Raw genomic sequence first — 12,484 nt, forward strand, 5'->3', positions numbered from 1 at the left:
AAAACTAGTTGCTAATGCGTGACTGTTTATACAATGGCTGAGGAGTGACGGCAAATTCTTTCTCTCTTCTGATCATTGTAATCCATCTCTTGTATCTTTTTCTTCTTTTTCTTTTTTGAAAAGCCATCGAAACACTATTATTGTATTTTTTTATTTTGCTATTGGAGCAAATGGGAATGCAAAAATATTTTTTTATATTTGTCACTATAGAAGTTTACCCAACTATTACGACTTCCTGGAAAAGTTGAAAAGGGTCCATGTCAGTATTAGTGAGAATGTAAACATATTGTAAGGAGGAGCCAGAGGCAGTATTAGAATCCATGTGCTAAAGTTTATTAAGTGTAGGCAGCAGACTGAGTGGAAATAAGCAATGTGCAAAAACACAGGTAAAGGTCCAAGGGCAACAGAACCAAGGGGAATCCAAAGGCAGAAGATGAGAAGGCAGGTGAGAGGGTCAAACTCCAGAAACAATCCAACAGGCAGTCAACAATCCAAAGGGGTAATCCTAGAGACAGATATCAGTGAAGGCAGGCAAAGGTCATACACAAAGTAATCAGACAATGAATAGAGAATGCTTGGTAAGGCAGTAGGACTGGCAATACTTCGCAAGGCTTGTTTGGTCATGCCATGCTTTAATGGCCGCCAAACAGGAAGTAACCATAGAGTGAGAACAGGGAGTTGCACCCAGTCAGAATTCAGGAGAGGGCTCCCTCTGTTGGCGTGGCGTTACAGAATCCCTTCCTCTAGAAGCGCCTCCTGGCGCTCTACGTGGACGTCCCCGTGGTCGGGGGGCTGGACGATCGGGTCTGGCTCGATGAAAGTCTTTAATGAGAGAGGGATCTAGGATATCGTGGGTGGCTCCCCATGATCTCTCCTCAGGTCCATAGCCTTCCCAGTCCACCAAGTATTCGATCTGACCCCCTCTGCGTCTTGAATCTAGTAGCTCTTTCACCTTGTAGGCAGGTACTCCGTCTACATCCAGTGGTGGTGGTGGCTCCTGGTTCTCGGCGTTGGGGTCATCATTCAGGTGGACCGGTTTGAGGAGTGAGACATGGAAGGATGGGGAGATGCGGTAGTTAAGGGGAAGCTCAATCTTGTACGTAACCTCATTAATTTGTCTGAGAATCCTGAAGGGACCGACATATTTGGGACTGAGCTTCCTGCTTGGCAGCCGCAACTTGAGGTCCCTTGTGGAGAGCCAGACCCGCTGTCCAGGTTGGTAGGAGGGATGTGGGCGACGACGTCTATTGGCCTGGAATTCCTGTTTTCTGACTGCTCTCTGTAGACGGACATGAGCGCTGTCCCATACCCTCTCACTTCGTCTGATCCAGTTGTCCACAGCCGGGACTAACGAGGGTTCACCAGACCACGGGAATAACGGAGGTTGATACCCCAAGACACATTGGAAGGGTGTCATGTTAGTGGAGGAGTGAGTCAAGGAATTTTGGGCGTACTCAGCCCATGGAAGGAAATCTGCCCAACAGTGTTGTTCGTGACTGCAGTAGCTTCTGAGGTACCTGCCAATCTCTTGGTTAAGACGTTCTACTTGTCCATTAGACTGGGGGTGGTAACCTGACGTGAGGCTCACATTGATATCAAGTTTGCAAAAGGCTTTCCAGACTTGAGATGTGAACTGGGTTCCTCTGTCAGTGACAATATCATCTGGGATGCCATAGACCCGAAATACATGATGGAAGAGGGTCTGTGCCGTCTCCATAGCCGTGGGGAGGCCCTTTAAGGGAACCAGGCGACAGGACTTAGAGAAGCGATCAATGATTACGAGTATAGTCGTGAAACCGTTCGATGGGGTAGATCTGTGAGGAAGTCTATGGATAAGTGTGACCATGGACGTTGAGGAATGGGTAGAGGTTGGAGGAGGCCTGAGGGTAATTCCTTGGGGGTCTTGGATTGTGCGCAGACATGGCAGGACTTAACATAAGTTGTAACATCTCTTGTCATTGATGGCCACCAGAAGGAGTTTTGTAACAGATGAAGTGTACGGAAGATTCCTGGGTGACCCGAACTTAGAGAGGTGTGGACCCATTGCATGACTCTTTGACGGAGAGTTTGGGGTACATACAGTTTATTGTGAGGATTGTTAACGGGAGGTGGTTCCTGTTGATGGGCTAGCTGGATCTCTTCCATCAGGTCCCAAGTGACTGGAGCTATGATGATAGATGGAGGCAGAATAGGTCCGGGTGAATTACATTCAGAAGGGGGATCATAGCGTCTGGACAAGGCATCAGCCTTACTGTTCTTGCAGCCAGGTCTGTAAGTCACTGTGAATTGGAAACGACTGAAGAACAGGGACCAGCGAGCTTGACGAGGGTTCAGGCGTTTGGCACTCTTAATGTATTCAAGGTTTTTGTGATCTGTGATGACTAGAAACGGATGAATTGCCCCCTCTAGCCAATGTCTCCACTCTTCAATGGCTGCCTTCATGGATAACAGCTCTTTATTTCCTACATCATAGTTTCGTTCGGCTGAAGTTAACTTTCTTGAGAAAAAGGCACAAGGGTACAGTTTACCTGGTTGCCCGTGACGCTGGGACAGCACGGCTCCGATCCCACAATCAGAGGCGTCAACCTCAACCACAAAGGGGAGATTGGGATCAGGATGTTTGAGGATGGGAGCTGAGGTAAAACTGTCTTTAAGTGTAGTGAAAGCTTGATCGGCTTCTTCAGACCATTTAACCTTAGTAGGTTTGCCCTTGAGTAGGGAAGTCAAGGGAGAGGCAATCAGACTGTAGTTTCTTATGAAGCGCCTGTAGAAATTTGCGAAGCCTAGGAATCTCTGTAATTCCTTTATCGTGGCAGGTTGGGGCCATTCAGTGACTGCTTGGACCTTGGAGTAGTTCATCTCTACCCCTTGATGGCTGATGTCATATCCCAGGAAGGTTGTGTGTTTAACATGAAACTCACACTTCTCAGCTTTGACATATAGTTGGTTTTCTAAGAGACGAGTGAGAACAGTCCTGACATGACAAATGTGGTCAGCTTCAGACTTGGAATATATTAATATGTCATCGATGTAGGCCACGACATATTGGTTTAATAGATCACGAAAAATCTCATTGATGAAGGACTGAAATACGGCAGGTGAGTTTGAAAGACCATAAGGCATAACCTGGTACTCGTAGTGCCCCCTAGTGGTGAGAAAGGCTGTTTTCCACTCATCCCCTTCACAAATTCGGATTAAGTTATAGGCACTCCTGAGATCCAGTTTCGTGTAGATCTTGGCTTCACGTAGCTGTTCGAGAGCTGCAGGAATCAAAGGCAGGGGGTAACGGAATTTGACAGTGACGTTGTTTAGTCCCCTGTAATCAATACAGGGGCGTAAGCCCCCATCCTTCTTTTCTACAAAAAAGAAACCTACAGCAGCTGGAGAAGTGGAGGGACGGATAAACCCTGAGTTAAAGGCTTCCTCAATATAGTCTTCCATAGCTTGAGTTTCGTTGCGTGACAATGGATACACTTTGCTTTTAGGGGGCATGGCATTGGGGAATAGGTCAACGGCGCAGTCCCATTGTCGATGAGGTGGAAGTTGCGTGGCCTTAGTCTTGCTAAATACTTCAACGAGATCATTATAACAGGTGGGAATCTGCGTAGTTTGCTTGGTGTCTGGGCTTTCGATGCTTGTTGTGAAACATGGTTGGATTGCTGAGTGCATACAATGGTTCTGGCAGAATTCGGACCAATGAGTGAGTTCACCATGGCGCCAGGAGATAACTGGGTCGTGGGCAGATAACCAGGGAAAGCCAAGGATGATTTCCTGTCTCGGTGAATCTATGACATAGAAAGAGATGGCCTCTTGATGAAATATACCGACACGAAGTTGAAGGGGTTGTGTCTGTAGAGTAATTCCATCTCCTATGGGTGCATCGTTAACAGCACTGATTCGGATAGGCGGTGTGCACGGTAGAGTAGGGATGTTGAATTTGGTTATGAGGTCCTTATGGATCAGGTTCAGTGCTGCTCCAGAGTCAATCAATGCTGTTAAATCCACAGAAATATTGTCTGAAGTTAGTCGAACAGGGAAAGTAACAGACTTGATAGGGAGGGAAGAAAACTGTTCAGCATTTACCCGGGTGGGTTTGGTGGTTATTCGAGTCTTGTGTGAGCAGTCCAGGTTATGGTGTCCGGATTCACCGCAGTAGAAGCACAGGTTGAGTCGTCTCCGTCGAGTTCTCTCCTCCTCTGAGAGTCTGGAGAAACCCAGTTGCATAGGTTCCTGACTGAGGTTAGATTCAGATGAAGGGATAGACTGCAGGACGTAAGGTTGACGTATGGAAGGGGTATTGGGTTGTGTCCATCGAGCAGACTTCTTGTGAGCTGTTCTCATCAAATTATCAATTTTGATAGCAAGTGTTACGTAATCAGAAAATGAAGAATTCTCACCCTTGCAGGCCAGTTCTGCTTGTAGTTCAGCATTGAGGCTTTGTTGAAACACAGCTTTCAGGGAAACATCATTCCACCCACTCTGAGCTGCAAGTGTTCTGAACTCAATGGCATACTCTGCAACAGTACGATTTCCCTGAGACATGTGAAGCAGCTGTGTGGATATATCTTTACCTCCCGCAGGATATTCGAACTAGAGGTCTTCAGGTGAACCCGTTGACCCGTTGACCCGGGACCCGACCCGGGACCCGTACGGGTTCGGGTCTATATTTTAAATGATCAGCCGGGTCCGGGTCGGGTCGAATCTATTACTTCGGGTCCCGGGTCTGTTTAACATTGTGTGTAATACCCGTGCGAGTCATCAAATCTCAAAAATGCGTCTTGGCACACTCATATTTAATATATTTTAAATCAGTAACATAATCTGAGGTGAACTGTCACATGAATGTTTACTTTGACACTCAAAATAAATTGCGTTAAAAAGCATATTTTAGGTTGATCCATCCAGCGCGCATTTGCAGTCAAGCGCGTGTCATGTTTCTATGGCAACCAGTTACCAGAGGCAGAGCTTCAGTGAGGGACAGCCAAACCGCGCTTTAGATTTTACAATGTCAATTAATCGTTTTGTTCAATCTTAAAGTTTTAGTGGTCAGATTCGGACTCGATGATGCAGAGCAGAGAGCACGGAGATGATAAATAACGTCAGCGCAGCGGCCATGGCACTGAACGAGCAATCGTTATTATAGTTCAAAAAGGCAAACAGCCAAAAGTTATTGTGCGAGTTAGCAGCTAACTCGTTTAATTTGTCATCCGTCACTGTGAGTCCGTGACATCATGTGGACTTTTGAAGCTGAAATAACAAGGATTAAGCTTGGACTTGGTGGAATAACGAGAGGAATAACATGGATAACTTTCTTGTCGGAGCCGAAGGATTGTAATGCATCACAGCCAGTCAGGTAACGTAACGTTACAAGGAAAGGATGGAGAGACTACTACGCTGCTACGGCTCCTTAAATTAGGTAAGACAAAAAGTTGTAATTTTTCGCAACAGGTTTATTTGTAATAGCAGTTTAAGGTGGAAAATGTGACAATCGGGTCCAGTCGGGTCTGTGTCTTCCCGGCTGTTTCGGGTCCAGCTTACAAAAATAATCGACGGGTCCAGGTAGGGTCTTGTTAGGCATTTATCGGGTCTGCACGGGTCCGGGTCCAGCTTTTGAAATAATAGTCGGGTCCGGGTCGGTTCGGTGTAGCAAATTACGGGTCCCTTCCGGTTCGGGTAAGAATTTTTGGACCCGTGAAGACCTCTAATTCGAACACATCTCTGAGCTGCTGAATTAAATAATTATAGGAGGCTCTAAAATTCAAGTCAGTATCCCACACTGCTGAAGCCCACTCAATAGCTTTCCCAGAGAGTAGTGTCATCAGAAAAGCAGATTTTTTCCCATCAGTGAACTTGTCTTTCTGGTTATCAAAAAGTATCTCCACCTGGCGAATAAATCCTTTGCAATGGTTAGCTGAACCGTCAAATTTATCAGGCATAGCAAAGCTTACTGTTTGCGGCGCAGGTGGAGGGAGTGATCGAAGATAGTGGGTCAGATATTCATTGGTGGACTGGAGTTTTCCAAGCTGTTCCCGATATTCCCTCAGCATTTCACTTTGATAAGCAACCGCTGTTTGAAGCTCTGAAACTTCTGCTGGATTCAGAGGAGGTGAAGTATTCTGTAAGGAGGAGCCAGAGGCAGTATTAGAATCCATGTGCTGAAGTTTATTAAGTGTAGGCAGCAGACTGAGTGGAAATAAGCAATGTGCAAAAACACAGGTAAAGGTCCAAGGGCAACAGAACCAAGGGGAATCCAAAGGCAGAAGATGAGAAGGCAGGCGAGAGGGTCAAACTCCAGAAACAATCCAACAGGCAGTCAACAATCCAAAGGGGTAATCCTAGAGACAGATATCAGTGAAGGCAGGCAAAGGTCATACACAAAGTAATCAGACAATGAATAGAGAATGCTTGGTAAGGCAGTAGGACTGGCAATACTTCGCAAGGCTTGTTTGGTCATGCCATGCTTTAATGGCCGCCAAACAGGAAGTAACCATAGAGTGAGAACAGGGAGTTGCACCCAGTCAGAATTCAGGAGAGGGCTCCCTCTGTTTGCGTGGCGTTACACATATTCAGTGTCTCCAATGATATATACTGTATGTTGTTTGAGTGTGGATCCATATGCTGCACCCGGTTTTTTCTGTATGTATTTGGCTGGAAAAAATTATTAACTTTTTTAAACGAGTCTAAAGAATGTCTTTGCTTATCCTTTAAGGTTAGGGTTTGAGTCATGGTTAGTCTATAATAATTAGAATCAGCTTTAAACAAAAGTATTGAGGGGTGTGTGTGTGTGTGTGTCTGTCTGTCTGTCTGTCTGTCTATCTGTGTGGTCCAAGAATAGCCTTATGAGGACAAAATATCCCCACAAAGATATCCAAAATCCTTGTCCGTGTGTGGAAATGTTTTGGTCCCCATAAGGAAAACAGCTTATAAATCACACTAAGTAATGTTTTTTGAAAATGCAGAATGTTTTCTGTGATGGTAGGGTTATGGTTACGGGTTATCATATACAGTTTGTACAGTATAAAAATCATGTCTATGGAAAGTCCCATAAAATATGACAACACAACGTGTGTGTACAGGTTTGGCTATGCTTGTTAGGGCCAAATGTCCTCACTTTATAGTGAAATATGATGACAGACTAGTGAGGACATTTTACTGGTCCTCACTAGTTAAAAATGGCATATAAATCGGCCAAAACAACTTTTTTTATTTAAATAGTGTTTTGCACATGTGTCTGTGATGGGTAGGTTTAAGGGTTTTGTTAGGCCATAGAACATATCACATTAACCTGATGTAAAATCAATGTTAAATAATATAAATGTTTTTTGAGCACCAAATTGGCATATTAGAATGATTTCTGAAGGTTCACGTGACACTGAAGACTGAAGAATTGGCTGTTGATAAATAACAGAAATCGATCACATTTGAAAATATATTAACTTTTAAGATTTAATATTTTTTGTTAATTATTACAGTATTTTTTAAATGTATAAGGAAATCATACAGAAAATATTAAAGATGACAATATACATTATGGCATTATTAGCATTATTTATTTGAATACAAGGCTACGCTACAACAAATTCTATAATGTGAGCCTCATGAATCTATTCTGATCGAACACTTTGACATTTGCAAGGTGTCTAGTCCAGCAGTTGTTTACTACTGTAGTTACCTTTTCAATCAGGTACAATTCAAAATATATATAATTAAAGCTGCAAGCAGCGATTGTGGGCCCAAGCCGGTGGCACCGCCACCCTGGTGCCTTTAGTTGCACTAAAGGCACCGGGTGGCGGTGCTACCGGCTTGGGCCCTCCATCGCTGCTTGCAGCTTTAATTATATATATATATATATATATATATATATATATATATATATATATATATATATATATATATATATATATATATATATATGCTTGGAAACATCACAGTGGAGCGGTGCTTACTGTGAACGGTACGAACTGTACAACTGACTATTTAAACAGAGCAGTGTAATTTCTTTATGTTAGGTTGACTATTTTATTATTAAATTGTATTAAGGCTATAATGAACATGCTGCGATGTCAAGATTGGAATGCTGTGTGTGTGTGTGTGTGTGTCTGTGTGTGGTGTGTGTGTGTGTGTGTGGCTCGATCGAATGGAGACATAAAAACATACTCCGTCATTTTGTTCACACAGGACATCATTCAAAGTGTTTCTCTATATTTGTGTACACTCGCAATAAAGCACAACATTGTGCTTTTGTTAAACTATAAACTCTTGTCAAACTGTAACCTACAACTGTCACCCAACCAAAATATCACACACACACACACACACACACACACACACACACAGAATGGCAGAGAGACAGAGAGAGACACAATCCACATTCAAACCACAATATCTGACTTTCTGTTGGTCGGAGCTAATGACTGTAAATTAGAAAGTTGTTCAGCTTGATAAGATCAATATACACGCTGAGTTTTGTAACTGTAGGTAAAACTATAACTAAGTTATAACACACTTTATGCATCCTTTTTTAATCATAAATTTGTTTCCTCGCCACGGCCAAACCGTTCGAGATATCAAAAATCCCCTGGCAATTTATCATCCTCCATGTCTTGGCTTCATGCTGACCGAGTTTCGTGGTCATCGGATGAATTCTCTAGGAGAAGCGTTTCAAATGCGAGAGCAAGCGTTCTCCAATCAACCCGTAATAGCCGACTTCCTGTTGGGCTGGCGTAAAACTTGACCCAGGGAAAGTTGTTCGGCCCGATTAAATCTATATGTGTACCGAGTTTCATATTAATTCATGCAAGCGTGTTTGATATACGGACAAGTGTTCGAATCCCATTCCAGGGGGCGCTGTCGAGCCCCCCTGCCACGCCCAGGTACCAGCTTCAGCCTGGCCCTGATGGCCGCGGGTTCTGACCTGTGTGCAAAATTTCAAGAGTTTTCGAGCACGTTAAGGCCCTCAAAAGTGCCAGAGATTTTGCACACAGCAGAGAAAGGGTTAAACTAAACTAGCCCCCCTCCTCACACACACTCGCACACACAGGGGCAGAGGGAAAATGCTCCAAAAAGTACACATTCAAACCAAAATATCTGACTTCCTGTTGGTCGGAGCTAATGACTGTAAATTAGAAAGTTGTCCGGATTGAAGAGAAAAATATACGTACAGAGTTTGGTTACTGTATGTAAAACTAATACCCCATTTTTGACTAAAGGTGGCGCTACTGAGCCCCTTACCATGCCCGTTTCTGAAACTTCGCACAAGTGTACTAGGCAATAAATGTGATATGCATGTTGAGTTTCATGCAATTTGAAGCATGTTAAGAGCCTCAAATGCATCCAAAAAGAATATAAAAGTTTAAAGCGTTGCCATGGCGACAGTATTAAAGATATCAATAATCCTTTCACAGGTCTACATCTGTCGTGTGTTTACATTATACAGATGAAGTTTGAAGCAAATCGGGTAAAAATAAGAGGGTGAATTCAAAGCATTTTGAAAGTGACACACTTCCTGCTGCCAGTTGGTGGCGCTATAACTTTGACTCACAATAGTCACATGTGATCGGCCTCTTACAGCGAACACACTGCTGAAGTTTCATCAAGATCAATTAATGTATGAGGATGTTATAACACACTTCCTGTTTCCAATATTCACCATAAATTCGTTTCCTCGCCACGGCCAAACCGTTCGAGATATCAAAAATCCCCTGGCAATTTTTCATCCTCAATGTCTTGAGTTCATGCACACCGAGTTTCGTGGCGATTGGTTGAATCGTCTAGGAGTATTTTAAATTCCATTGAATGCGTTTTTCTAACTACCCCAAATAGCCGACTTCCTGTTGGGCTGGGGTAAAAAGTCAGAGCACGAAGGATATATGAACCGATGAGATCTATAAGTGTACCGAGTTTCATATTATTTCATGCAAGCGTGTTTGATTTATGGACCAAGTTTTCGGACCCCGTTCCAGGGGGCGCTGTCGAGCCCCCCTGCCACGCCCGGGTCCCAGCTTCAGTCCGGCTCTAATGGCCGCGGGTTCTGACATTTGTGCAAAGTTTCAAGAGTTTTTGAGCACGTTAAGGCCCCCAAAAGTGGCAAAAACCTTGAAAAAATGTATTATAAAGAAGAATAACAAAAAATCCTTAGAATAACAATAGGGCTCTGCGCCCTTTCAGGGCTTGGGCCCTAAATATTCAAGTAGGCCTGTGTTGGAAGTTTGTGTTATACAGTTGTATAGGAAGACTTCCGCCATAAAACTGATTAGCTAATATTTCCAATATGGCTGCACGCTGACTCAAATGTTAAGATATCATCAGCAATCCAGTGCTCTGTTGTAGATCAGTGCTTGAGCCCAGGCTATGTAGTATCCTACCTCAGAATCATATCCTAACCATATTTCACTCTTGTTTACTGTAGAATGGATGTACTAGTTCCAGACTGTTCATTAAAGTAGAGCTTTGTGAAGCCTGATTTTTGACAAGGTCATTACTAAAAACTCAATCCAGTGTTGTAGTTGAGATCAGCTCATTCGGATTCAAGTCCAGGCTGAGAAGATTTAATAATTTAGACTGCCTTTACATTACATGGTTCAAGTGACCCAATTCCATTTTTTTTGTCTCCCATGTGGCACAGAAAGGATATGACCCACGAACGTGTAAGCAAGAAAAACCACCAATGTTTTACCTGACCTTTAGAGATGGTGGAGAAAGCAAAAGCTTGTACAGTATCATCATTTCGTCTGTGTCCATTGCAAACCAAGCCATTTTTACTTCCTTTTCCGCCTAAACTTTTTTAGGTCAGTACGTCTACCTTGGGTTGTTTCGCTAAGTGTGTGCTTATGGTGTAGACCTAAATGCAGATATCAGAAATAAGTCACTTTTAAAAGATGTAAGCTGGTCGTCAAAAAAAATCGGATATAGTTGGAATTGGACATCAAGACCTGCAGTTTAAATGTGGTCTTAGATCAGAGCATCTACAAAACAGCAAGTATTGTGGGGTGTTCCATGTATGCAGCGATTATACAAAACTTCCCTTTACCCTGGGAAAAGATGGGAGCAGGATACACCATGGGAAGGTCGGTGCCGGTGGAGGCAGTGATATGCTCAGGACAATGTTCTGTTGGGAAACCTTGGGTCCCGGCATTCATCTGGATGTCATTTTGACAGTACCACCTACCTAATAACTTGCAAAGCACGTAGCCTACACCCTTCAATGATGTTCCCTGGTGGCAGTCTTTCAGCAGGATAATGCATCCTGCCACACTGCGGAAAAAAAAAATGTTCTGGAATGGTTTGAGGAGCATGACAAAGAGTTAAATGCGTTGCCTTGGTCTACCAATTCCCCATATCTCAATCCCATTGAGAATCTATGGGATGTGCTGGGCCAACAAATCCGATCCATTGAGGCCCCACCTCGCAATTTGCACGTCTTTGTGATGGATACCACAGGACATGTTCAGAGGTCTTGTGGAGTCCATGACAAAGTGTGTGTGTGTGTGTGTGTGTGTGTGTGTGTGTGTGTGTGTGTGTGTGTGTGTGTGTGTGTGTGTGAGAGAGAGAGAGAGAGAGAGAGAGAGAGTGTGTGTGTTTCATGAGTCCTCATAATTCAGCTTAAAAAACATAAAAAACAATGTTTTATTAAAAATGTTAAAATGCAGAATGTTTTCTGTGATGGGTAGGTTTAGGGATATGGGGCAGTGTAGGGGATAGAATATACAGTTTGTACAGTAGTAGGCTATAAAAACCATTACGCCTATGGAATGTACTCACACTGCACAAATAGCCTATAGCAAAACAAGCGTGTGTGCGCGTGTGTGCGTGTGTGTGTGTAATTTGTAAAATGTAATTTGTCATTAAATATCCGAAAAGCATAGTAAATAGTAAAAGTTAGTTCAGACATATCCACATGCCCAGATACATTTTAGCCCCACTGTAGCCTACTGTCGTACCATTTTCATGTAGAAAAACACTCAAGTCAATATAGTAAAATCTTTCTCTATCGATGGACATCTGAACTCAAAATCTCAACATCCAGAAAATGAATGTTCCTTTTGCATAGCGGTTGAAGATTGACGCTTCAGTTCTTCAGGGCTGTTCAGCCTTCTTATGATGTTCATATAGTGCCCTCTGCTGGTTTTCTCCTGTTACTGTACAGTTCTTTGTTCACAACAGCAAATGTTTTTCGTCACTTAAAAAGAGAAAACTACATCTGATAACAACGGTAAATTTTAGGAGCTGTCTTATTTAGATTTATCTGTTTATTTGTCATCTTTCAGCGTGCACTCTCAGGAAAAAAAGTAGCCTACCTTTAGGGCATAATAGCTTGGTGCAGTTTTATGGGGAACAAAATAATATTTTGAAGAATGTTGGTAACCAGTTTTCTACTCTAGTACCCTAGAGAAACCCCTAAGGTATTTAATTTTAGGGGTAAATAAGGTACACATATGTCCCTTTAAAGGTACAGCCCTAAAGGCTCTACTTTTGCACACACAAA

Source organism: Phoxinus phoxinus (assembly GCF_949152265.1).
Source record: "Phoxinus phoxinus genome assembly, chromosome: 21".
NCBI lineage: Eukaryota > Metazoa > Chordata > Actinopteri > Cypriniformes > Leuciscidae > Phoxinus > Phoxinus phoxinus.